Source organism: Vigna umbellata, chromosome 4 (genome assembly GCF_029865625.1).
Source record: "Vigna umbellata cultivar VRB3 chromosome 4, Vumbellata_1.0, whole genome shotgun sequence".
Taxonomy (NCBI): domain Eukaryota; kingdom Viridiplantae; phylum Streptophyta; class Magnoliopsida; order Fabales; family Fabaceae; genus Vigna; species Vigna umbellata.
In genome coordinates this window covers 48,823,610-48,849,404 of record NC_142168.1, presented here as the reverse complement: position 1 = coordinate 48,849,404, position 25,795 = coordinate 48,823,610, and the positions used below count along the sequence as shown (strand labels likewise).

The following is a 25,795-nucleotide window of genomic DNA, read 5'->3' as shown; positions in this document are numbered from 1 at the left end:
ACATGAAACATAATTGATAAAAGTGATCTTAGATACTCAAACACTTGGAAATGGAAAGATTAGCAATGATATGGAATGGTATTGTTGGGGGTATGATTTCACCTACTTCATTCTTATGTATAGAAAATCACTTCCTCTTCATTAATATGCCAATGTCAATCTACTAAATTACTCAAACCCAATCCCTTGGTAGAGAGAGCCTAGACTTCCTTATTAGGCTCCAATCCCTTGGAAGACCTAACAATTATTTCCGCATTAAGAATTGAGATCTAAGACAACCAAAGGTCATAATTCTATCCCTAGATACTATTTTCTTTAGGTGTTTAATCCAAGTCCAGATTTACCCAACATTTCCCAATATCAAGCAAACCCTAAAATCATGTAATGGGTAGCAACTTCGCAACAAGCATTAAGAAAAGGAATTAAACACTAACAATCAATGAAAGAGGCATAAATTCATTCAAAACATAGTAGTATACATAAGATTTCAGTGGCTACATCAATCCCCCAACAATAATGAAACTAACTCTCCATGAATGGAGAGCTCAAGCTTACCACAATGGTGGAAATGGAAGAAGGAAGAAGACCCAAGGATGAAGAAGGACTGTTCCCACAGCTCCTAGCTCGCCTCCAAGAGCTCCAATTGAGAGAAAACGTGTTTGGGCAGCCAAAGATCCTTTCCCCTTCGCGTTTTAGGGTTAAATAGACTGTCTGCCACATCAGTAAAAATCGCGCCCGGCGCCCTCTCTGTTTCGCGCCCAGGCGCGATCTTCTCGCAAAAACTGCGTCCACTGAAAGTGGACGAGCGTCCTGAGCGCTTCTAAATTGGACGAGCGTCCTATTCTCCTCGCCGAACGTCCGCTGAGCATCTCGCTGACGAGCGTCCACTGCGCTTTGGACGAACGAGCGTCCTCTTCTCTCTTTGTTGGACGAGCGTCCTGAATCTTGGACGAGCGTCTACTGATGGACGAGCGTCCTCTGTTATACCTGACCGAACGTCCACTTCATCTCTGGACGAGCGTCCTCAACTTCCTTCTGGACGAGCTTCCTCTGTGTTTCTAGGACGAGCGTCCTCTCTGTTTTCTGGACGAACGTCCTCCATGAACTTCTGGACGAGCGTCCTCTTCTCCTGAGCGAGCGTCCTCTCATGCTGCACATTGGACGAGCGTCCATTTTTCTCTGAGCGAGCGTCCTCGGGCGTCCACACTGGGCGAGCGTTTCTGCATTTGTACTTGTTCCTTGTGGTTGGTTTAGCCCTATACATTGTTGGAGACTCTTCCAAGCTCATTATTAGCTACAAAATAAGGGATTATTGAAGAAAGTATATCAAAGTAGCCTGAAACACAATTATTCAGAAAACAAAGACAAAAGAAGAGGATTAAACAAGTTATAAGTTATAAAGGAGTTGATTTTGCTACTAAAATGATGCTTAGATAATAGTAAAAATTAGCATTATCAAATACCCCCAAACTTAGAACCTTGCTTGTCCTCAAGCAAAAGGTATCTGTCTTTAATACAACACAATTTTCAAAAGCACAACTGAATTCACAATACTTGCTTAACTTGAAACAACTGGAAATGTGTAACAAATTAGGTTTCCACTGTGGTGCTCACAATACATTGAATCAATCAAATGTCACAGTTTATAAGAGATCAACAATCATGGCAGAATGTGTCACTGAATTATGTAGAACCAATCCTCACCCAAGATAGTGTTTCACTCTAATGCTCTGGTGTATAAGGATGTGTATCTATCACTCTACTATCACAATGTCACACACATCAACTTTGCCCTTCGTTTCAACCGAATTAAACACATTCACAAGCAAGTTAGCATCACAAGTACTTTGATTGGCTTGTATTGAGGTTAGGCTAAGAAAGAAACATGGTTTTTCTGGATAACAAAGCACCTTGAGCTTAAGAGATAAAACAATTTACTTCATGATATAACATTAGTCTCTCTCTTTGCTTCACAATTGGATAAACCACTTCTCAACTTATTTCCCAATTCTTTTTCAATGAGTTCATTTTTCTTCCTCTTCTTCTTCTTTCTTCTTTTTCCTTACTTTTCTATCTTTCTATTTTTCTCAATACACCCATACTAAACAAACTCCCCCCAAACTTAAACCATTCTCCTATAGTAAAAAGGATTGCTCTATTAAACTCAAGGTAGGGAAATCAAGGAATTTTCAATAGACTTGAGGTTCAAAGAGGGAAGACATCTTTCATTAAGGTTGAAGGGGTTAGTATTGGTTTATTTGGCTCAGAACATGTCAAAAAGTAGAAGAGTAAGATGGCCTTGATCATGTCTAACAAGCAAGCAATTGATTCAATTCAGAGAAACTCAGGCAAAGTCAATTATGATCTAACATGATAGCATTTACAAGAAAAATATAAGGCACAACATCTCACAAGGTTAACTCAAGGTTCCACAACATCATGAAGCAACTGCCATAAATATTGATCGCAATTAAACATAGAACGTTCTCATAATTTTCATGAAGAAAGCAACCACAATTTGAACTAACTTGAACCATCTCAAAAAATCATTTCATATTCAAGCATAAGCATCATGGTTCAGCACAGTCTATCAAGCCAGATAACTTAAACATCTTCAAACAAACTAAAAAAGGCAAAATGTTCACTCAATCCTAAACTAAGAACTAAATTTCAACACATTTTAAAAGTGAGACTAGAAAGTAAAACAAGAGTAATAAATATAAAAAGTCTTGTTAAAAGTAGAGAAGCTTCCCGCTCAATCTCATGAAGTGCTGTCATCACTCTCTTCAGAATCATCATCCTCTTCTTCTTGCTCCTCTTCATCAGTATCATCATCAGCTGCTGCCCCCTACAAAATTGGTCTGGTCTCCAGGCCAAGCTACTCTGGCAGCATACTCCTCTGGAGTCATGAAACCTCGGTGAGAGAAGCAACACATTATCAAAGTGAAATGCAATGTTTGTGCAAAAGAATGTTCATTCAAGGCTTAAATTCATACACAAACAATTAGGACAAACCATCACAAACAATCACCAGAAAATCAAAAGGCAAAAATTGGAAAACAGTTGAAAAACTCAACACAGGCCAAGTGCTGGCAGAACGAGTCGCGCCCGGGCGCGACCCTGCAAGAGGCGCCCGGCGCGAGTTATGCAGAAAAATTCTGCAGAAGTTTGGCTAGTTTTCTTGAGCCACAACCTCTCCAACATTCAACAATCAGTTCAATTACAAACATCTTCCCTATTTCAAACCACGAACAGAAATACAAAGTTAAAAACAGAGAAATTGAAACCTGCTTGTTTTGGAGAAGTGAAATTGATTTTGAAATTGGGGTTCTTTGATGAGTTGAGAGCTTGTCTGTGAGTGAAGAGTACCCAGATAGACTTGATTTTGTGAAGAGAATGAGTGAGTATGATGTTTAAGTGGTAGGGTTTAGTGGCTGGGTTGAGTGGAGTTGAAAGGGTTCGTGAGTGAGAGAGTTCACAATGGTGAGTGTGATGGTGGTTGTGTGGTGACAGTGAGTGTGGCTGAGATGGAGGTGTATGGTGGTTTTGGAGGTTTTGGGAGGATGGGTTACGAGAGAGAGCGAGAGAGAATTGAACTGAGGTGTGGATTACGGTTAGAAATTGGAAACGGACCACACTGTGCACTTAAAACTCAAAAAGATAAGCCTGCACAAGTCGCGCTCGGGCGCCCCTCGTGTGGAGGGCGCCGGGCGCGACCAGCACGTAGGTTGTGCCAACTCGCGCCTGGGCGCGCCTGGTCAGGGGGGCCTGGGCGTGAATTCTGCAGATTTCAGCAGACTGCAGGATTGCTCAACTCACAGTACAATTTTCTGATTTTTGCATTCTCTAGCTCTCAAAACAACCCAGAACACCTTGTTTTTACTAAACAAACTTGCTCAAATCTCAAACACTTGAACTTCAATTCAAAAATCAAAATTTAGGTGCTCAATTTCAAAAGTTTTCAGCATTCTCCAAAACAAGCAATTACAAATCAAGACACAACAACATCACACTATTAACATCTCAGGCTACACAACACACTAACATGCTTCCACACAGCGAAATTTTAACAAGTTCTAAAACACATTCAAACAATCAAAATCACACTCAAATAACAAAATAACGTTGAAGGAAGGTTAGAAAGCTGGGTTGCCTCCCAGTAAGCGCTTGTTTAACGTCATTAGCTTGACACCATTAAGCTCAAGTTTGATTCTTGATGTTTGAGTGCCTCTTCTTGTCATGACACCAACATCCTCTCAGTAATTTCCTAGTCACCAACTTGACTCTCCTAGAATATGGAGCCTCAATCTCAAGTACTCCATTTATCTTGATGTTCTTGATGACCCATAACCTATTCTTGAATTTCACTGGTTTGCCATGTTTGGGCTCATTGCTTGCTTTCACAGAATTTTGGTGAACTAGTTCTTCTTCCTTTTCTTCTTCCTCTCCCTTTACTCTTGGGGATAAACAGCTGAGGCTCCTCTTGACCAACTTGGCAGCTTGCTCTGTTAGACTAGTAATTGATAAAATTTCATCAGTGGCTTCAATACTAGTCTCTTTTTCATGATTTTGCTGCTCAACTCCAAAGACGTTGAACGTTACCTCTCTATCTTGGTCCTTTAATTTCAATATTCCTTCTTCCACATGAATGACAACCTTTGCTGTCTTCATGAAAGGTCTTCCAAGTATGAGTGGTATCTCTGCATCTTCTTCCATGTCCATAACTACAAAATCCACCGGGAATTGGAGTTTATCTATTTTGACCACCACATCTTCCACGATACCATACGGATACTTATGGATCTATCCGCCAGCTGCAGCATCATTCTTGTAGGCTTGACTTCAAGACCACCAATCTTCTTAAGCAAAGATAGGGGTATCAGATTGATACTAGCCCCCAAGTCAACGAGAGCTCTACCTATCTCCTGATTTCCAATAGTGCATGGAATGGTGAAACTCCCCGGATCTTTAAATTTTGGAGGAAGAGTCTTCTGCATGATGGCACTGCAATTTCCCTGTACTTCAATTGTTTCCTCATCTAAATATTTCTTCTTGCTGAGGATTTGCTTCATGTACTTAGCATAAGCAGGAATTTGTTGCAGTGCTTCGATCAATGGCATGGTGATCTCAAGTTGATCAAATATTTGCTTGAACCGACCCAACTGTTTCTCCTTCCCTTTAGTCGATGGGATTATTGCGTAAGGGAGTTGTTTCACTATTTCTTTCTCTTTTTGGTTTTTCTCTTTTTCAATTTTTTTATTCTCTTCTCCTCCTCCAACAATCTCTTCTTCAATTTCCTTTTGTGCTTGAATCTCATCTTCATTGCTTCTCTTTTCTTTATTTGGCAGTTGTTTCTTGTAATCAACCCCAACCTCTTTTCCACTTCTTGTTGTAATGACATTACATTCCTCCTTAGGGTTAACTTCAGTGTTGGCCACAAAATTCTTATAAGACTTTTCCTCCAACTTCTTGGCTAGTTGGCCAACTTGTATCTCCAAATTCTTGATGGAAGTTTCCGTGCTTTTATGGTTGGAGATGGACACTTGCATAAACTGCTGAAGAGTGTCCTCTAACTTTGAGGTCCTGTCAGATAAGGAGGGATGTGTTTGATATTGTTGTTGAGGTGGTCTATTTGATGGCCCAGCTTGTCCTTGGTCCATGCTTGGGTGAGGTCTCCATCCTTGGTTGTAGTTACCTTGGCGGTCTTGATTACCCATATAATTCACCTCTTGGAAATTGGCTTGCATGGCACACTGACCCTTTACATGATCTCCACCACATAGCTCACATCCTTGATGTTGAGCTTGAGAAACATTCTGGAGCTCTTTAGGAAGTTGAGAGAGCTTATTCATGAGAGCTTCGAGTTGTTGGGTCATTATTTTGTTTTGAGCTAACAAAGCATCCTGAGATTGTAGTTGAAAAACACCTTTTTGTTGGAGTTGAGCCCTTTCATTCTGCACCTCATTGTCATTAGAAGCCATATTCTCTATCAGCTCATGTGCTTCTTCAGGTGTCTTCCATCGGATGTTTCCTCCAGCTGAGGCATCCAACATTAATTTGGTTTGGGATTTAAGGCCTCCCAAAAACATATTTAGGACGGTAGGCTCATCAAACCCATGAGTGGGCGTCTTTCGTAGTAAGCCCTTGAACCTATCCCATGCTTGACTCAAAGTTTCACTATCATCTTGCTGAAAAGAAGAGATTTCCTGCTTTCCTTTATTTACTTTTGACTGTGGGAAGTATTTGTTAAGGAATTTGGCAACCACATCCTCCCATGCCGTAAAGCTATTCTTTGGAAAAGAATTCAACCACACCTTGGCGTTTCCTCCCAACGAGAATGGAAACAGACTCAGCCTTATAGCTTCATCAGGAACATCATGAATCTTCACAGTATTACATATCTCAAGGAAGGTGGCCAAATGATTGTACGGATTCTCATGAGAAAGGCCATGTAACTGATTGTTCTGCACCAAATGGATGAGAGCAGGCTTCATCTCCATGTTGGCGGCATTAACCCTTGGCCTAACAATGCTGTTGAAGTGAAGAGGCCCTGAGAATGTAGAATAGTCCTCCAAGGTGCGTCTAGCTTGGCCAACACCATGACCATTTGGATTGGCGGCCATATCTTCTCCTTCCTTCTCCTTCTACTGTTGTTTCTACGGGCAGTTTTCTCAACTTCAGGGTCAAAAAGGAGAGGTTTAGAGGATGGTGTGCTCCTAGTATGGATTGTGCCCTGCACACACTAGAGACAACAATACTAGAGCACCAAGTTATCCAACAATAAAAGAAAACAAAAATTATTCACAGTAAAAAGAATATAAGAATAAAGCCTAAATTGGTTAAGAATCACACAAAAGTATAGTGTTAACCACGAGTCCCCGGCAACGGCGCCAAAAACTTGTTGAGACTTTGGCAAGTGTACCAAATCGTTCTAAGTAATAAAACCGGTAAGACCGGATATCGTTTCCCAAGAGACTCGTGTCACCAAACAATCGTATAATTTCCAACTAACTTAGACTAAAGAATGCTTCATAATTTGTGTTTTTGTGCAATCAAAGTAAACATGAAACATAATTGATAAAAGTGATCTTAGATACTCAAAAACTTGGAAATGGAAAGATTAGCAATGATATGTGTCGCAACCGGGATCGCGACGGGACGACGATCCGAAAAAGAAAACGGTTTTGAAAAAAGAGATTTGGAGTCGCCACCATAGTTTATTCTGGAAAACTACGGAAAAACCATAAAATGATAAGGCATGGTCTATGAAAATGAGATTCTAAATTCGGGAGTCGGTTATGTGTAGGGAAGGTATTAGCACCCTACAACGCCTGCCCTGGGGCAGTACCTTTAACTAAATATGCGAATATGATGTGGTTTTCAAAATGTTTAACTATCCCCTAAAATAAAACTCCAAAGAAAACAAAATGTATTTTTTAGTTTTTTGGGCCCGACAACGATTGACATTGCTCCTACGTATTCTCATTAAGAATGAGAAATCAGGGTTCCGTAGTTCTTTTAGAAAACTGCTTTAAAATTTGTTTGAGAAATTTGTTTGGAAAATTATTATGGATAAATTTGGATTTTTGGGAAAGTGAACCTGACAAGGACTGGCCTTGCTCCTACGTATCTCCACTTTTGATGGAGAATCAAGGATCACGTAGTTCTGGCTAGCAAGACTGTTTGTTGTTTGAAAATATGATGTTTTTGGTTTTTGAAGATTTTATATTTTTTGGTATTTTTATAAAACAAGCATAAAAGGTTTTTAGCACAAGGATGATGCGTGCGATCACACATGTGCCTAAACATATTTTTTTGTAATTTTATTTAAGAAAGAGGAAAGGTTTTTAGCACAAGGACGATGCGTGCGATCACACATGTGCCTAAACCTTTAAAACATATTTTTTGTAATTTTTTAATTTAACTTTTAATTTTGTATTTTTCTTTTTGTCTTTTATTTTATTTTTCTTTCTTTTTATTTTTTTATGAACAAATCTGACAAAAACATAAGATACAATATACGAGAGTTATCATACATAGCCACTGAAAATAAAACAATCCAGAAAAAAGTATTAAAGAGCATAAAAAAAAAACAACCAATAAGCATAAAAGTATAGAGATAAAAAACCAGAGGTGTGGAAAGAATTGAAGCTCTTTGGTTTGGGCTTAAAACCTCTCTTTTTTGTCTTTGTACCTGTCAGGGGTGTAATGATGAAATTTGGAGGTGCATCCCGAGATGTGTTAGGTCCAATTCCTTTTTTCTTTCTTGTGTTTTTTATTTAATTGTTTGCACAGTGGGCTTAAGCCCCAAATGGAAAGGGGGTGTGAATATGAGTTGCGCCAAGGAGGCATCCCACGCTAGGCCCAAAGCCTCTTTTCGTTTCCACATCAGAAACCACTAGGGTCTCCTTCCCATCCAGCAGCAGAGGAAACTTGGGGCCCCTTCTTCATCATCTGCGGCAGCCATCTGCCCCCCCGACGAGACCATCCCGCCGCACATCCCCGTAGCTGACCGAGAAAGTCGCCGGCGACGTCACTTATGGTGGAAGCACCGCCGGACACCGTAGAGTCTCCTTTTCTCTCGCGCTCGTTCTCCTTTGAAAATGGTAACCCAGGGAGGGGTTGGCCCTGCACACGCGTCGCCACCTCCTCCGCGCAGTCCGCCGCGAGTTGCCTCCACCGTCGGAATCGAGCCCTGGCTTCTCCCCTTCGCTCTCCTGTCTCTGTGCCACGCCGACGCTGCTTCTCGGTAGGGCCAACCTCCGCAAACCGCGAACGAAGGTCGCGCCAGTGATGCCGCTCTCCGCCGGGGTCGTCCCCGGTCTTGGCGTCAGGTCTCCTTTCTCGCTCTTTTCCTCTTCTCCCTCTGATCCTATGAAGGATGAATCGATGATGAGTAAGGAATGAATGTTCTGAGAATGAAAAGGTATCAATTTTGTCTGTGGACGGTGATGAAACCGAGGGGTGGAGGAGAATGAATGATGATTGATGTTGGATGTTGGCCGTGGTATCAGGTGTTGGTAATGAATGAAGTATGTGGTTGCTATGGAGGTTCGAAGAGGAGGATGAGGATGGTAGAACTGGTGTTTGGTTGTGTTGTGTTCATTATTAAGATGGTTGTGGCAGTGGGTGAATATGGATGAAGATGATGACTGGGTGAGGATAGGTGGTGGCCGTGAGGTGTTGGTAGTGGCCGAGTATAAGGTGCTGCAAGTGTATTCTAGATGATGATGATCATGTTGGCTGTGTGAATGATGATTGTACTGATAGGCCCTCCCAGCATAGACCGAGCGAACGTTTGATATAATGCCGCCCGCTCAAAACCGGACAACCGCCAAAAGGTTGCATGTCCGCCCAGGAATCTGGACCGAACGAGCGGCCAACCATGAAAGAAGTGGACGTCCGCCAAAGGTTGGTGTGTCCGCCCAATAGTCCGGACGTCCGCCAAACAATCGGGACCGAGCGTCCTCAGGAACCGGGCATCCGTCCAAGGACGTCCGCCCAAGGCGTCTAACGAGCGCCCACCCATTCGGGAGCCGGACGTCCACCCAAGAATGAACGTCCGCCCGCCAATTAGGACCGAGCGTCCAATCATCCCTAGACTGGACGCCTTCCCAAATGTGTTGGAACAATCGGTACCGTTATAGAGTCGCACAGCGGAATAAAATATTCGGAAAGCGTGTTACGGTCACAAATCAAGTTTAATGGTCCGTTTTAGAAAAACAATTTTCTTAGAGAAAATTTATCAAACAGTTGATATGCGTAAAAGATAAAGAGTGTAGGGAATAGAAAATCACACAAGCAATTTTTATCCTGGTTCGATTCAAAAGAATCTACGTCCAGTCGTTAATCACTATAAATAGTGATTAACCTTTTTCACTAAAAAGTTATTTAACAGATTACAAGAAATAGTGAATAAAGCAGATAAATAAACCTTCCTTCGACGAACGAACCGGAAGAAGAACACTCTGCCAACTCGAAGAGAACCGCTCCGACTATCGACAAACGAAACACGAGCTTCTCCTATTCACGAGACCAGGCAGAGCACCTTGCTAACTCGAAGAGAGCTTGCTCCGACTATTGACACACGACACGCGAGCCTCTCCTGTTCACGAGACCAAGCAAGGGAACTTGAACTATAGCTTCTGAGAACTTCCTCTGACAAACAGTATTCTGCAAGAGCTTCTGTTCAACAACGTTACCTTCTGATTTCTCCAAATCAAAATATATAGCCAAGTACACTGAATGCCAAAGGACAGCTCCCAACTGCCATGAATAATCGATTATTGTAAGTGATAATCGATTATTCAAGTCCGTTACAGGTTTTCAAAGATGTGATAATCGATTATATGAAGTGATAATCGATTATTCAAGTATGACTTGTGATAATCGATTATTGCTTAATCATAATCGATTATTGCAGGTTAAAAATGCAAGTTTTACAAGGTTTACAAGAATTTCCTACTACATTTAATTTCTACAACTTGCTTTTAACTAATTCTAATATCTTCTTCAACTAAAACTTCTTGTAGCATCATCAAAACAAATTTCTTCAAGATTTACCAATACTCCTTATTAGTAACAAAATGATCCCTGACTTCGTTGACTACACAGTTAAATGCTAATGACACATTAAAGTCCTTAATGAAGATGAAGGTATTATTGGGCCGTTTCCAGGCCCCCAAAAGGTAAAAGCCCATTTACAATCAGTATAAATAAAAGTCTCAGGTATGATTTCTAGACAGATTGCTTAGAACGCAACACATGCATGCATTATATAACGCTCTGTCATATTGCTGACTTGAGCGTCGGAGTGCCTTTAGCAGGTACCCGGCCCCTCCCCAACTGGGAGTGTGGAGGAGCACTCGGTGTAGGAGGCCGTCCGCCCAACTCGAAGTGTGGGACAGCGCCGGAAGAGGGAGGACGTCCGCCCGGCTTGGAAGCAGGGAGCAGCGTAGGAGGGCGTCCGCCCGATCTGTGGAAGTGAGGAACAGCGTTCGTCCCTCACGGTACCGTCCGCAGCGTTCGTCCCTCACGGTACCGTCCGCCCGGTTTGCATCACCTGGAGAGAGAGTGTCCGCCCGTCTCCAGCGTTCGTGATCGATTCGTCCGCCCGTCTCCTGCGTTCGCTATCGCTCATCCGCCCGTCTTCAGCATTGTCCGCCCGGTCTACGGATCTTCGACAAGAAAGTTTATGTTTTAACAAGGTCCGCTCGGATCCAGTCGAAACAATGATGATCTTCCAGTAGCCGTGGGTGTATTTAGGTTGTTGGGAATGGATGAAGATTGAAAGATTAGGTGATGAAGAATGGCAGTTTGAGGTTAGGCTGTGGTCAGGATAAAGATGATGGATGTTGTTGGAGGTGAGGAATTGGGAGTGAAAGGGAAGTGTAGTTAGTATGGTTACGGGTGAGGGGCTGTTGGAGATGAAGGCTCCTCCAGAGTTTGGAGTTCGGCCACGGTATCCTCATCTCAGGTGTCTTCCCCCTTTGATGGAGGCCAGTGCACTCCTTAAATTGGCAGAAGACTCAAAATTGTTGGCAAGCCTCATTGGATGAAACTGTCGATAGCTTTGATTGGAGGATGAGGAGTGTCGGTAGCTGTGATTGAAGGGCTGCAGAAATTATTGGGTTGGTGACAGATTCTGGCAATAATTGGTGGGGAATAATTAGAGGGTTGGTGAAGTGGGGGAAGGTAGAAGTGGACCGTTGGAAGATTGTGCGAATCATTACAGGGGCCCAGGAACGACGGGTGATCAAGACGAGCGGTAGAAAGTGGGAATGATGGACGAGCGGTAGATGAGGGGAAATCATGGACGTGCGGTGGGGGGGAGTGAGATGGACGAGCGGTAAAAGAGGCGAAGTGATTAGGACGAGCGGCAGAAAGGGTAAGAGTTGAACGAGCGGCATAAGACAGGAATGATTAGGACGAGCGGCAGAAGAATGGAAGGGAGGGTCAGGACGAGCGGTAGAAGACTGGAATTAGCTGGGCGAACGGTAGAAAGGGGAAGTGATGGACGAGCTGTAGGAAGGAAAGTGATGGACGAGCGGTAAGGGGAATGATTAGGACGAACGCCTCACCACACTCTTTGCCGAACGCTATTTGTTTCCTGGCCGAACGCTTAAAACCGAACACTGGACGAAATTAAGCAAGAGTACGAACGCTAAAGACAACCGTCATTGAGACCGAGCGTTCAAATGAAGGACTGAGCGTTCGAGGGAAGACCGAACGCTCATTAAACAATATAAACCGAACGTTCACTAACACATAACATGACCGAACGTTCACTATCACAACATGACCGAACGGTCAATGCTGAGGGTTGCCGAACGTCTTTGAGATATGGAGAGATACACGCATGGTTAAGGACGAACGGTTTCTCAGTGTAGAGGACGGACGGTCCGGCAGGCTAGACGAACGTTTGCACTGGGAGTAGTCGTATGGCTCGGTTGCTAGTGGATGACCGAGCGGTTGAAGTTGAGAATTGACGAACGTAAACGAAAACGAACGGTCGAACGGTTGAGAACGAGCGGCAAAACGCAGGAACGCCTGTAGCTAAAGAAATGCCGAACGTCACGAGATATGGAGATGAGAAGAGCATGGTGGAGGACGAACGACGCACCGGAGAGGACGAACGGTCGTAAAGCTACAGCAAGAGGCCGAACGCTCTTTTTGCTCTTTTTTTTTTTTTTTATTATTATTATTTTTTTTTTATTTATTATTTTTTTTTATTTTTATTTTTATTTGTTTTTTTATTTTTATTTTTATTTAATTCTTGATGAAAAGAAATTTATTAGTCAATCCGGACGAAATTGGGTGTTGACAACTGCCCCTCTTTACTTAGATTTTATTAGATAATATGAAAATTTGAGATTTATGTATCATCGGAGTAAAAGCTAAGTAAAGAAAGAAACACTAATTTCGTCCGTTTTTCAAAATAAACAAGGAACAAACAGAGAATTTAAAACAAATATGAACAAGGCTAAGAGAATTGAGGTGTACCAACCTTATGGATAAGTGAATGAATGAGGTGTACAAACCTCGTGGAGGGTGTCGCAACCCTATGGATGAAGTGAATGAGGTGTCCAAACCTCGTGGAGGGTGTCGTAACCCTATGGATGAATGAATGAAGTGTGCAAACCTCGTGGAGGGTGTCACAACCCTATGGATGAATGAATGAGGTGTACAAACCTCGTGGAGGGTGTCGTAACCCTATGGATGTGAATGAGGTGTACAAACCTCGTGGAGGGTGTCGTAGCCCTATGGAAGTGAATGAGGTGTCATAACCTCGTGGAGGGTGTCGCAACCCTATGGATGAAGTGAATGAGGTGTCATAACCTCGTGGAGGGTGTCGCGACCCTATGGATGAAGCGAATGAGGTGTCATAACCTCGTGGAGGGTGTCGCAACCCTATGGATGAAGTGAATGAGGTGTACCAACCTCGTGGAGGGTGTCGTAGCCCTATGGAAGTGAATGAGGTGTCATAACCTCGTGGAGGGTGTCGCAACCCTATGGATGAAGTGAATGAGGTGTCATAACCTCGTGGAGGGTGTCGCGACCCTATGGATGAAGCGAATGAGGTGTCATAACCTCGTGGAGGGTGTCGCAACCCTATGGATGAAGTGAATGAGGTGTACCAACCTCGTGGAGGGTGTCGCAACCCTATGGAAGTGAATGAGGTGTCATAACCTCGTGGAGGGTGTCGCAACCCTATGGATGAAGTGAATGAGGTGTCATAACCTCGTGGAGGGTGTCGCAACCCTATAGATGAAGTGAATGAGGTGTACCAACCTCGTGGAGGGTGTCGTAACCCTATGGAAGTGAATGAGGTGTCATAACCTCGTGGAGGGTGTCGCAACCCTATGGATGAAGTGAATGAGGTGTCATAACCTCGTGGAGGGTGTCGTAACCCTATGGAAGTGAATGAGGTGTCATAACCTCGTGGAGGGTGTCGTAACCCTATGGAAGTGAATGAGGTGTCATAACCTCGTGGAGGGTGTCGCAACCCTATGGATGAAGTGAATGAGGTGTCATAACCTCGTGGAGGGTGTCGTAACCCTATGGAAGTGAATGAGGTGTCATAACCTCATGGAGGGTGTCGTAACCCTATGGATGAATGAATGATAATTTTGATTATTGGGCTCGACCATTGCCTTGCAGAGGGCCGAGATACCAATGACAGAAAGTAAAATTGTTTGATTGTTTTGAATTTGAAATTTGGATTTTGTTGAAATTTTGAGATGTTGAAATTTTTTGATTTTTCTCGAGATAGAAATGAGTGTCCATTTTTATTTTTTTTTGAAATGAGAAGCATGGTTGATGTAAATTTGGAAATTGCAGGAGAAAGCTTTGATGCATGTTGATTTTTTTTTTTTGTCTTTTGGAAAGAAAAAGATTTGATGAAAATATGTAGTTTTGAAATTGGAGAAGAAAACTTTGACGCATGTTGATGAGAAGATTTGATAAACATTCATGAAAATATGTACATGATGTTGACTTTTGATCTGTGATGGAAGATTATGAAACTATGACACTCTTTTTTTTTACTGAGTCAATTTGTTTTCTTTGAAATCATCAATTTTATGAAGATTTAGACGTTCATTTTCTTTTTTTTACAATGGATGTGTCGCAACCGGAATCGCGACGGGACGACGATCCAAAAAGAAACAGAGTTTAGAAAAGAGATTTTGGAGTCGCCACCATAGTTTATTATGGAAAACTACGGAAAAACCATAAAAACGATAAAGCACGGTCCACGAAAACCAAAGATTGGGTTCGGGAGTCGGTTACGCGTGGGGAAGGTGTTAGCACCCCACAACGCCTGCCCTAAGGCAGTACCTTTAACTAAATGCACGAATATGATGTGGTTTTCAAAATGTTTAACTAACCCCTAAAATAGAATTCTAAATAAACAAAACATATTTTTTTAGTTTTTTGGGCCCGACAAGGATTGACCTTGCTCCTACGTATTCTCATTCAAAATGAGAAATCAGGGTTACGTAGTTCTTTTTGAAATTGTTTGAAAAGTTTGTTTAAAGAATTGTTTAAGAATTTTGTTTGGAAATGATTTTGGATTTTTGGGAAGTGAACCTGACAAGGGCAAGCCTTGCTCCTACGTATCTCCACTCTTGATGGAGAATCAAGGATCACGTAGTTCTGGGATAGAAAAATTGTTTGTTGTTTAAAATTGTTGATGTTTTTGGTATTTTTGAAGATTTTATACCTTTTTTGTATTTTGTTTAAGAAAGAGAAAAGGTTGTTAGCACAAGGACGATGCGTGCGATCACACATGTGCATAAACCTTTAAAACATATTTTTTTGTTAATTTTACTTAAGGAAAAGAAAAGGTTTTTAGCACAAGGACGATGCGTGCGATCACACATGTGCCTAAACCTTCAAAACATATTTTTCTAATTTTATTTAAAAGAGGAGAACAGGTTTTTAGCACAAGGACGATGCGTGCGATCACACATGTGCCTAAACCTTTAAAACATATTTTTTGTAAATTCCTTTATTTAAATTGTAAATATTGCATTATTAAATACATGTTTTAGGATAAGTAAATATCTAAAACCTGTAGATAGAACAAAATAAAATAGGCTTAATTACCTACTTAGTCCCCATGTTCGGAGGTAATTTGCTGTTTAGTACCCGGTTTTAAAAATGTAGGCATTTGATACCTATGTTTTGAAATTTGTATCAATTGAATCCTACCCACTTAACGCCGTTATAAATCTAACGTTTTTCTGACTGTGTATGTGATTTGTGGACGAGCGTTTGTGGACGAGTGACGAGGACGATCGTCCAGCGAAGAGGACGCTCGTCCAGCGAGGCAGAAGAGGACGCTCGTCCAGCGAAGCGAACGCCCAGTCAGGCAGAAGAGGACGCTCGTCCAGCGAAGCGAACGCCCAGTCAGGCAGAAGAGGACGCTCGTCCAACGAAGCGAACGCTCGTCCATAACCGCTCGTCCACAAATCACATACACAGTCAGAAAAAACGTTAGATTTATAACGGCGTTAAGTGGGTAGGATTCAATTGATACAAATTTCAAAACATAGGTATCAAATGCCTACATTTTTAAAACCGGGTACTAAACAGCAAATTACCTCCGAACATGGGGACTAAGTAGGTAATTAAGCCAATAAAATAAAATAAGACAATAAAACTAAATAAAATAAAAAAAATAAAAATAAAAATAAAAATAAAATAAAATAGGATAAACAAAATAAAAAAAAGAGAAAACAAATAAGTAAATAAAAACAAAGCGATGAGGGGTCCGAGAAAAGGGGTGCCGAACGTCCCGTCGCAGGCGACCGTGCAGCCCTTGGTAGAGGCCGAACGTACGTCGGGAAAGCATTCAGAATCACGAGCGCTCGTTGGGGAGATTTGACGAACGTTCGTTGAGAAAAGGAGGGTGGATGACGAGCGTTCGTTGGTGGAGATGTCGAACGGATGCTGGGAAAGGAGGCTTAATGACGAGCGTTCGTTGGGGACGATCGTTCATTGGGCGATGACGAACGGGTGCTGGAAAAGGGGTTGAATGACGAGCGCTCATTGGGGACGAGCGTTCGTTGGGAAAGGGGTGAATGACGAGCGCTCATTGGGGACGAGCGTTCGTTGGAGACGAACGTTCGTTGGGAAAGGGCCGAATGACGAGCGGATGCGGGGAACGGGGCTGAATGACGAGCGCTCGTTGGGGATGAGCGTTCGTTGTTGACGAGCGTTCGTTGGGGACGAGCGTTCGTTGTTGATGAGCGTTCGTTGTTGGGGGCTCGCAAACTGTTCATCTTTAATTCTTAATTTTTTTGACAACAAATTCCAAGCAAATCATGCATGATAATTTGGAAGACTGTACTGAAAACACATTGTTAACAATTTGTATCTTCCACAATTATGCTGCTTTTTTATTTGACAAATATATTACTGAAGGAAAATTATGCAATTTACGGAAAGAAATCTTTTTGTATTTTTTTTTTGACAGAGAAGGACAATTGGACTCAATGGGCTCCGAACCGATCTTTTCTTTTTTTGTTTTTTTTTTGTTTTTTACTTTCCGACACGGGAAAATCCAGATCGGATCGGACCTGAGGAGAAGTAACATAGAAGGAAGTTGGACTTACCAGGCACATTGACCCAATGGATCAGATGTCCTGAGCCGTGTGAACTTGACACAAGAAGATGACAAAGAAAACATTTTTTTCATTTTTCATAGTATATGGAACAAGCTAAAAGAAATTCATTTTTTTCATTTTTTGTTATGAAAGGATTTCACAAGATTGAACTAAAGAAAATTTTGCAACACTACTAGACTCAATGGGCCCAACACTATTCTTTTTACAACCATGACAAAATCTTCAGACAAGGGTCTGAATTTCTCTATTTTTATTTTTTGCACAAATACTTGTTCACACAAATGGAAAGGGAAATTATGAATTGAAAACACAAAATAAACATGTATTTTTTATTTTTTTAGAAATTCAGATGCACTGGTTCAAGAGAAACCACATATGACAACGGGGCCTAATGGGCTCAAAAACTGTTCATCTTTCATTCTTAGATTTTTTTTTGGAAGATAACAATTTTATTTGTATGAATTCAAATATGATATTTGTAACATCCCAAAATACAGTAATTACTATATTACAGAATTAATTACAATTAACAGTAAAACCAAGCAGTCTTTATATACTGAAAAGAAGTTCCAGAGCCGAACGGCTTCAGTACAAAAGAAACGCGCATAAAACGCATACAAAGGAAGCCTAGAACGAACGTTCTTAGATATAAAATAACGTACGCGTCAAAACAGAATCAGGGATAATTAGGACGAACGGCTTTACAAAATATTTAACCGAACGTCCAAACTAATCTAACATTCACATTCCTAATCTAACGAGCGCTCTAAGGCTCGGCCTTTACTTCCACTTCAATCAGATTTGCATCTTCCAGATTTTCTTCTTCCAGCATTTCTTCAAGAGATGCACCACCATCTGCTCACATCCACACGGATGATCATTGCAAGACAAGACGAACGTACATAGACAGGAGACAACACAATGGAAATGCAAGGGTAAGCTTATATTATTTAATTCATACAATTAACACATACATTTAACGTTTCAATTCACACATACAACCGGTAACTTAACATAGAATAACAGAAAAATGTATATATATATATATATATATATATATATATATGACAGACCGTCCGGACTGTATGAACCATGTAGTTACAAGCGTCCTTGCACACGAGTGGTGTAGTAGCCGGGATATACCTAATCAACTGCCACTCGAGGTTAGTCCGTTCTTACGTCGCCCATGTTAACTTATGAACTAAGGACCTCCTGCCATTCCCACACATGACTACCCCCTTCTATGTGAAGATGAGTATCACGGAATATCAGGATGGACAGCGAGTCTTAACTTATCCATGTTCATACTTTACCAAATTTAATATTTAACATATCTGAGACGTTCCTCCTTGGAACGCTCGTTCAAATTCCATAATCGTATAACCATTTAATATAGTGTTCAAACGTCTTACCATTTCATATTTGTAACATTTTCATTCTATGTTCCACTCTCTTAAAAAGACGAACGTTCAACTTTCTGAAGGAAGAGGACGAACGTTAAGAGCCAGATTTAGAAGAATCCATTTAACAATCAGGAAGACTCCAAAATAATGAAATCATTTTCAGAATATTTTTAAGTACCAAGAGGTCAGGTTGACTCAACTTGGCTAAGAGACATCAATATGAATACTTAGCTACATTGGGAACCTTTTATTTAAAAGGGATCGACTGCCAGTAAATGACCGAACGCGCCAATATACATTTACTAATTATTTGGACGAACGCTATTTACGTTCGTTAAGGATTCAAAGATAAGGACGAGCGTTCGGTTTAAGACCGAACACTACATTAAAGCGAACGCTAAGTAGATGACCGAAAGTAAATCGTGACGAACGTTCGATACAAGACCGAGCGCTCCTTAGGACGAACGCTTCGGTATGAGACCGAGCGCTATTTAGGACGAACGCTTCGGTATGAGACCGAGCGCCATTTAGAATGAACGTTTCGGTATAAGACCGAACGTTACGTATTTTTAAAGTTTAAAGTATTATATACCGCTGAGCTGAACCGAACGCTCAGACATTCAAATGGGGACGCTCGTTCTCGAGCAGAGTTCTTTCCAAATGAAAGAATTCCATTCTAAGTTATTTTAAGGAAAACCGAACGGTCTAAGACCGTACGGTGACGAGCGTCATTTATCAAAGGGAATGATTTAAGTTTCAGATTTCTCAACCTTAACAAATTTCCAGATTTCAACATCTTAACTTATACTTTATACTTCATATGATTCTCAAATTTATGAACTTTATAACTTTCACTTCCAAATTAATTCACATTCAACAATCATCACATTAATAACTCATACATTACAATATTCATCCATCATTTATACGTATCAAACTAACATGCAAAACAAACCAGAAGTCATATCCGATATCAGTGAACGTTCATAACAGCTCAAACATCATACTTTTCATACATGCAACTCAGATCATACAACAGGCAGGTATAAATTAAACATATAAGCTTCCCTTACCTGGATAGCAGTGTACGCCCTAATGCAAAAGTTGGGTTTGTCTCTTACAGTGTTCTACCCTCAATTTCACTAACACTTTCACTTGATCTAAACATCAAAATCAGAGATGGCTCAGATATAGTCCATGCATGAACCGAGAGTATGGTTTCGCATGAAACCCTAATGGACAACTACTAGCGAAGGAAACTTACCAGCTTGTATTCCAATACTGTTCGGTTCAAAAGGAAGATCACAGCTGGACGAACACTCCTATGGTGCTGCAAACGTGATCGGAGAAGAGGTGTGAGATTTACAGTAGAGAGAAGTTAAGGGTTTTTAGAGAGAAGTTGGAGGAGATGAAAGGTTGAGTTTCGTGAGGAAGAAGGTGAGTGATGCAGGAGAGAGAGTTTTCCAAAATCCAGTTTTGTTTAAACTCACGTTCATTTGAACGAACGTCTCCCAAACTGACACCTGTACACCAAACTCTGAACTAGAAACTTCTCCCGCGACAGGTGGCGTGTGTGCATGTGGTGATTGGTGCGTTTTTAATGCCCTGGGAAAATGATGGGCGTGTCTTTCAAGGCACGGCAGAGTGGATAAAAAGGAATTAAATTCTGATTTGACATGTATTTCAGAGTTTAATTATTTAGGGTCTCACAATGTCCCTAACTACAAAAATTTTCGTCCTCGAAAATTTAGAACTTACCCGTAAATAAGTGAGGATACAAGTCCCTCATAGCATCCTCCACTTCCCACGTTGAATCTCCAGTTTTAGCGTCCCACACCACCTTCACTAAACGAACGTTCTTCCCTTTGTGTAGCTTGGTGCGGCTGTCTTCTGCACGTACTGGTTGTAACTCCAGCGTTCGGTCTGGACGAAGCTGAACGTTCTCCAACTCCAGTACATGTGATGGATTCGCTATATACTTCCGAAGTTGAGAAACGTGGAAAACTGGGTGAAGGTTTGATAGTTGAGGCGGTAATGCAAGCTCGTACGCTACTGGTCCGATCTTCCTCAGAATCTGGTATGGTCCAATGAATTTGGGAGACAGCTTCTTTGGACGAACGGCTCGGCCTACACCAGTGATTGGGTTGAGTCGAAGAAACACATGATCTCCAGCAGCGAACTCCAACGGTCTTCTCCTCTTATCAGCATAAGATTTCTGCCTGCTCAAAGACGTCTTCAACCTCTCCTGAATTTGCTTGACTTTCTCGGTCGTTTGCTGGATGAGCTCAGGTCCAGTCAGCACGTTCTCTCCATCTTGGAACCAGCAAAGTGGCGTTCGGCACTTCCTACCATAGAGAGCTTCAAACGGCGCCATTCCAATGCTAGTTTGAAAACTGTTGTTGTACGTGAATTCCACTAGCGGCAGTACTTCATCCCAGGCACCCAAGTGATCTAGGACGCACGTCCTTAGCAAATCTTCCAACGTCTGGATGGTCCGCTCAGATTGGCCGTCCGTCTGAGGATGATAGGTTGAACTCATCTGCAGCTTGCTTCCCAATTCGCCTTGTAAAGATTGCCAAAACCGAGATGTGAATCTCGTGTCTCGGTCAGAAATTATACTCGAAGGGACTCCGTGTAAGCGAACGATCTCTTTGATATATAATTTGGCCAGATTGGTCATCGACATCTTCAAGTTCACGGCCAGGAAGTGGGCACTCTTCGTTAGTCTGTCCACAATCACCCAAATCGAGTCGTGATTTCTGACCGTACGTGGTAGATGGGTCACGAAATCCATGGATATGCTATCCCACTTCCATTCTGGAATCTCCAATTGCTGCAATAGGCCGCCAGGTCTTTGGTGTTCCGCCTTCGCTCGTTGACAGGTTAGACATGACGCTACAAAACGAGCGACATCGCTCTTCATTCCAGGCCACCAGAACGAACACCGAAGGTCTTGGTACATCTTAGTCATACCTGGATGTATGCTAAGACGACTATGATGACCTTCCTCCAGAATAATTCTCTTCAGCTCGCCATCATTAGGGACGCACGTCCGACCCATGTAACGCAATAAGCCGTCCGTTCCAGTGTTGAAATGTTTGGCCTGATCAGTACCGAGCGCGTCTAATATCTTCACTAATTCTTCATCCTCTCGTTGCTTTATCTTGATACGGTCAAAGACGTCACTGGAAATTCTAAGATTACAACATCTAATAACGTTCGCTCCTAGGTCGAACTGTAATCTTAGGTCTCGGAAACTCTCCACCAAACTTAGCTCTTTAACCATCATCACCGAGACGTGAACTGCCTTTCTACTTAGGGCGTCCGCCACTACGTTAGCCTTTCCCGGATGATAAAGTAATTCAAAGTCATAATCTTTTAAGAACTCCAACCAACGCCTCTGCCTCATGTTCAACTCCTTCTGATCAAATAAATATTTGAGGCTCTTGTGATCACTGAAGACTTGGAACGTGGATCCGTACAAGAAATGCCTCCAAATCTTCAGCGCAAAAACGACCGCTGCCAACTCCAGGTCGTGTGTTGGATAATTCTTTTCATGTATTTTCAATTGTCGAGACGCATAGGCTACCGCTCGCTTCTCTTGCATGAGCACACAGCCCAACCCTTGATGAGACGCGTCGCAGTACACTTCAAAGGGCTTGGACGTGTCCGGGATGATCAATACTGGAGCGCTCGTCAACTTATTCTTCAACTCTTGGAAGCGCTCCTCACACAAATCAGTCCACGCGAACGGTTGGTCTTTCCTGGTAAGATGCGTCAGCGGTGCTACTATTTTAGAAAACCCTTCAATGAAACGCCTATAGTAGCCCGCGAGACCAACGAAACTCCTTACTTCAGTGACCGAACGCGGACGTTCCCATTCCATGACCGCGCGTACCTTCGCTGGATCTACCGAGATCCCTCCAGCGGACACAATATGTCCCAAGAATTGCACCTCTTTCATCCAGAATTCACACTTGGACAGTTTTGCATATAACTCTTTTTCCCTCAACACGGTTAGTACTGCCCTCAAGTGTTCTTCATGTTCGTCCTTGGTCTTAGAGTAGATGAGAATATCATCTATAAAAACGACCACGAACTTGTCCAGGTACGGCCGGAAGATGCGGTTCATATAATCCATGAACACTGCAGGAGCGTTCGTCACTCCAAATGGCATCACCACGTACTCGTAGTGTCCATAACGAGACCTGAACGCTGTCTTCTGGATGTCGTCCTCCTTCACCCTGATTTGGTGATATCCCGAACGCAAATCAATCTTAGAGAACACCGTTGCCCCATGCAGTTGATCCAACAAGTCATCAATCCTAGGCAACGGGTATTTGTTCTTGATGGTCAGCTTGTTCAATTGCCTGTAGTCTATACATAACTGAGAGCTGTCATCCTTCTTTTTCACCAAGAGCACAGGCGCTCCCCATGGTGATACGCTCGGCCTTATAAATTGCTTCTCCATCAACTCTTCAATCTGCTTTTTGAGTTCAACCAACTCTGCAGGCGCCATCCGATATGGTTGAACCGAGATAGGTGCTGCCGTAGTTACCAAATCTATAGTAAATTCAATTTCACGAACAGGAGGCAGTCCAGGCACTTCATCCGGAAAGACGTCCGAGAATTCGTCCACGACCGTTCGTCCTTCAGTGTACTTATTGGACGAACGTCCAAAATTCTTATCCGCAACTTCTCTGTCTTCATGCGTCATGATCAAGAAACAAGCCGCGCCCTCCATAATGTCTTCTTTCAATTGACCGAGCGTCACACCCAAGCATTCTTCATCTTCTTCAGGAAATACTAACTCTTTCTTGCCACAATCTATAATAATATGGTTGGTGGCCAACCAATCCATTCCTAGAATTACTTCCAAGTCCTTCAAAGGTAAACAAATCAAGTTCACCTTATAATTATGCCCTTCAACCACAATAGGACATCTAATGCATACGGTAGATGTCCTAAGCTCTCCAGCCGCTGGGGTTGATACCACCAAGTCGAACTGCATCTCTCTCTCCACTATTCCCAGTTTTTCAACACACGCCTTCGAGATGAAGGAGTGCGTCGCCCCAGAGTCAAACAACACACAGCAAGGCGTTCCATAAACTAAGCAGGTACTGGTGATGAGTGTACCTGAGCTCACTGCCTCAGCGCTCGTTATTGCATATACACGTCCCACCGCTTGGGCTCGACCACCCCTTGGTTGGTTTCTTCCAGCATTTGGTGGCCTCATCACTGCTCGTCCACCCATGTTGCACTCGTTCTCCAAGTGTCCATTTCGTCCACACCGGTTACAGTGCTTTCCTCCCACTAGTTGAGGGCAGAACGAACGATAATGCGGCCCTCCACACTTAAAACATGTAACGCTACCTTGCTGCCCAGACTGTCCGGCAGGGACCAAGGCTTGAGACCCACTCGCGTTGGTTGACGGACGAACGTAAGGAGACCCCCTCTGATTGACATTACTCCTTGAGACGATCGGTCCCCTTACTGTTTGTTGCTTCTTGTGTCGTTCAGCTTCCGCCATGTTCTTCTCCAACACCTTGGCCCTCTCAACCATGGCAGGAAACGTTCGTATGCACAAGCTTGAAATCAGAACTTTCAAATCACTCCTTAGGCCGTTCTCAAACTTCCGACATTGCCACTCTTCACTGGTGGCCATTGTATTGAATCTGACAAGGTGTTTGAATTTGTTGGTGTATTCGGAAACAGACATACCCCCCTGAACCAGCTGCAAAAACTCAACCTCCTTTGCAAAACGAACGCTGTCAGGAAAGTACTCTTCATAAAATTTGTTTCTGAACAATTCCCAAGTGATTGGTTGTTCAACGTCTGTCAGAATGGCCCTCGCGCTCGCCCACCAGTGGCTCGCTTCTCCAGTCAGCAAGTATTCAGTATATGCCAAGCGGTTCTCGTTCGGACACCTCTTAGCATTGAAGATCCTCTCCATATCCCGTAACCATTGATCTGCCTCGTCAGGGAGACATTTCCCACTGAACTTGGCTGGATGGTGTTGTAAGAAGCTCTCCAAACTCCAATCACCAGTAGGTTGGGCAGCGTTGGAAGAGGATGCTCCAGGCGCACCTCTTGTTGCCGCTAGGATTTCCATTAGCTGCCTTTGGGTTGTTTCAGAGTTGGCCCGAGAGGCCTCCAAACTCTGCATAGCGGCCTGGTTTTGCTGCATCAGTGTGGCGTTCTGCTCCAGTAACGTTGTGTTTTGTTGATGCAGCCTTTCAACCACGGTTTCCAACAACCTAGTGTTGCTAGACGTATCAGACTCGTTCGGTTGAGGAGGAGGAGGAAGTCTAGGCGCCATTAGTTCTCTGGATCAGAGAAAAACGATCGTTAATAATGTTCAAGAGTTAAAAAAAACAATAACTCGTTAAACACGCAATAAGCACTCAGCAAAAACATAGTGCACTCATAACCTACAGTGTCCTTAAAAGAACAAAACTGCTCTGATACCACTAATGTAACATCCCAAAATACAGTAATTACTATATTACAGAATTAATTACAATTAACAGTAAAACCAAGCAGTCTTTATATACTGAAAAGAAGTTCCAGAGCCGAACGGCTTCAGTACAAAAGAAACGCGCATAAAACGCATACAAAGGAAGCCTAGAACGAACGTTCTTAGATATAAAATAACGTACGCGTCAAAACAGAATCAGGGATAATTAGGACGAACGGCTTTACAAAATATTTAACCGAACGTCCAAACTAATCTAACATTCACATTCCTAATCTAACGAGCGCTCTAAGGCTCGGCCTTTACTTCCACTTCAATCAGATTTGCATCTTCCAGATTTTCTTCTTCCAGCATTTCTTCAAGAGATGCACCACCATCTGCTCACATCCACACGGATGATCATTGCAAGACAAGACGAACGTACATAGACAGGAGACAACACAATGGAAATGCAAGGGTAAGCTTATATTATTTAATTCATACAATTAACACATACATTTAACGTTTCAATTCACACATACAACCGGTAACTTAACATAGAATAACAGAAAAATGTATATATATATATATATATATATATATATATATATATATATATATATGACAGACCGTCCGGACTGTATGAACCATGTAGTTACAAGCGTCCTTGCACACGAGTGGTGTAGTAGCCGGGATATACCTAATCAGCTGCCACTCGAGGTTAGTCCGTTCTTACGTCGCCCATGTTAACTTATGGACTAAGGACCTCCTGCCATTCCCACACATGACTACCCCCTTCTATGTGA

General features: G+C 42.4%; 1 pseudogene across 1 annotated transcript; it reads right to left on the bottom strand.

Moving 5' to 3' along the window:
• Nucleotides 1-447: 447 nt before the first annotated feature.
• Nucleotides 448-24,701, bottom strand: LOC148200454 (uncharacterized; annotated as a pseudogene). The gene is made up of 5 exons (XR_015785922.1): nt 24,257-24,701; nt 20,314-20,848; nt 8,434-8,872; nt 1,157-6,733; nt 448-944 (listed from the first exon to the last, which is right to left on the bottom strand). The product of XR_015785922.1 is annotated as an uncharacterized LOC148200454 (transcript).
• Nucleotides 24,702-25,795: the final 1,094 nt, after the last annotated feature.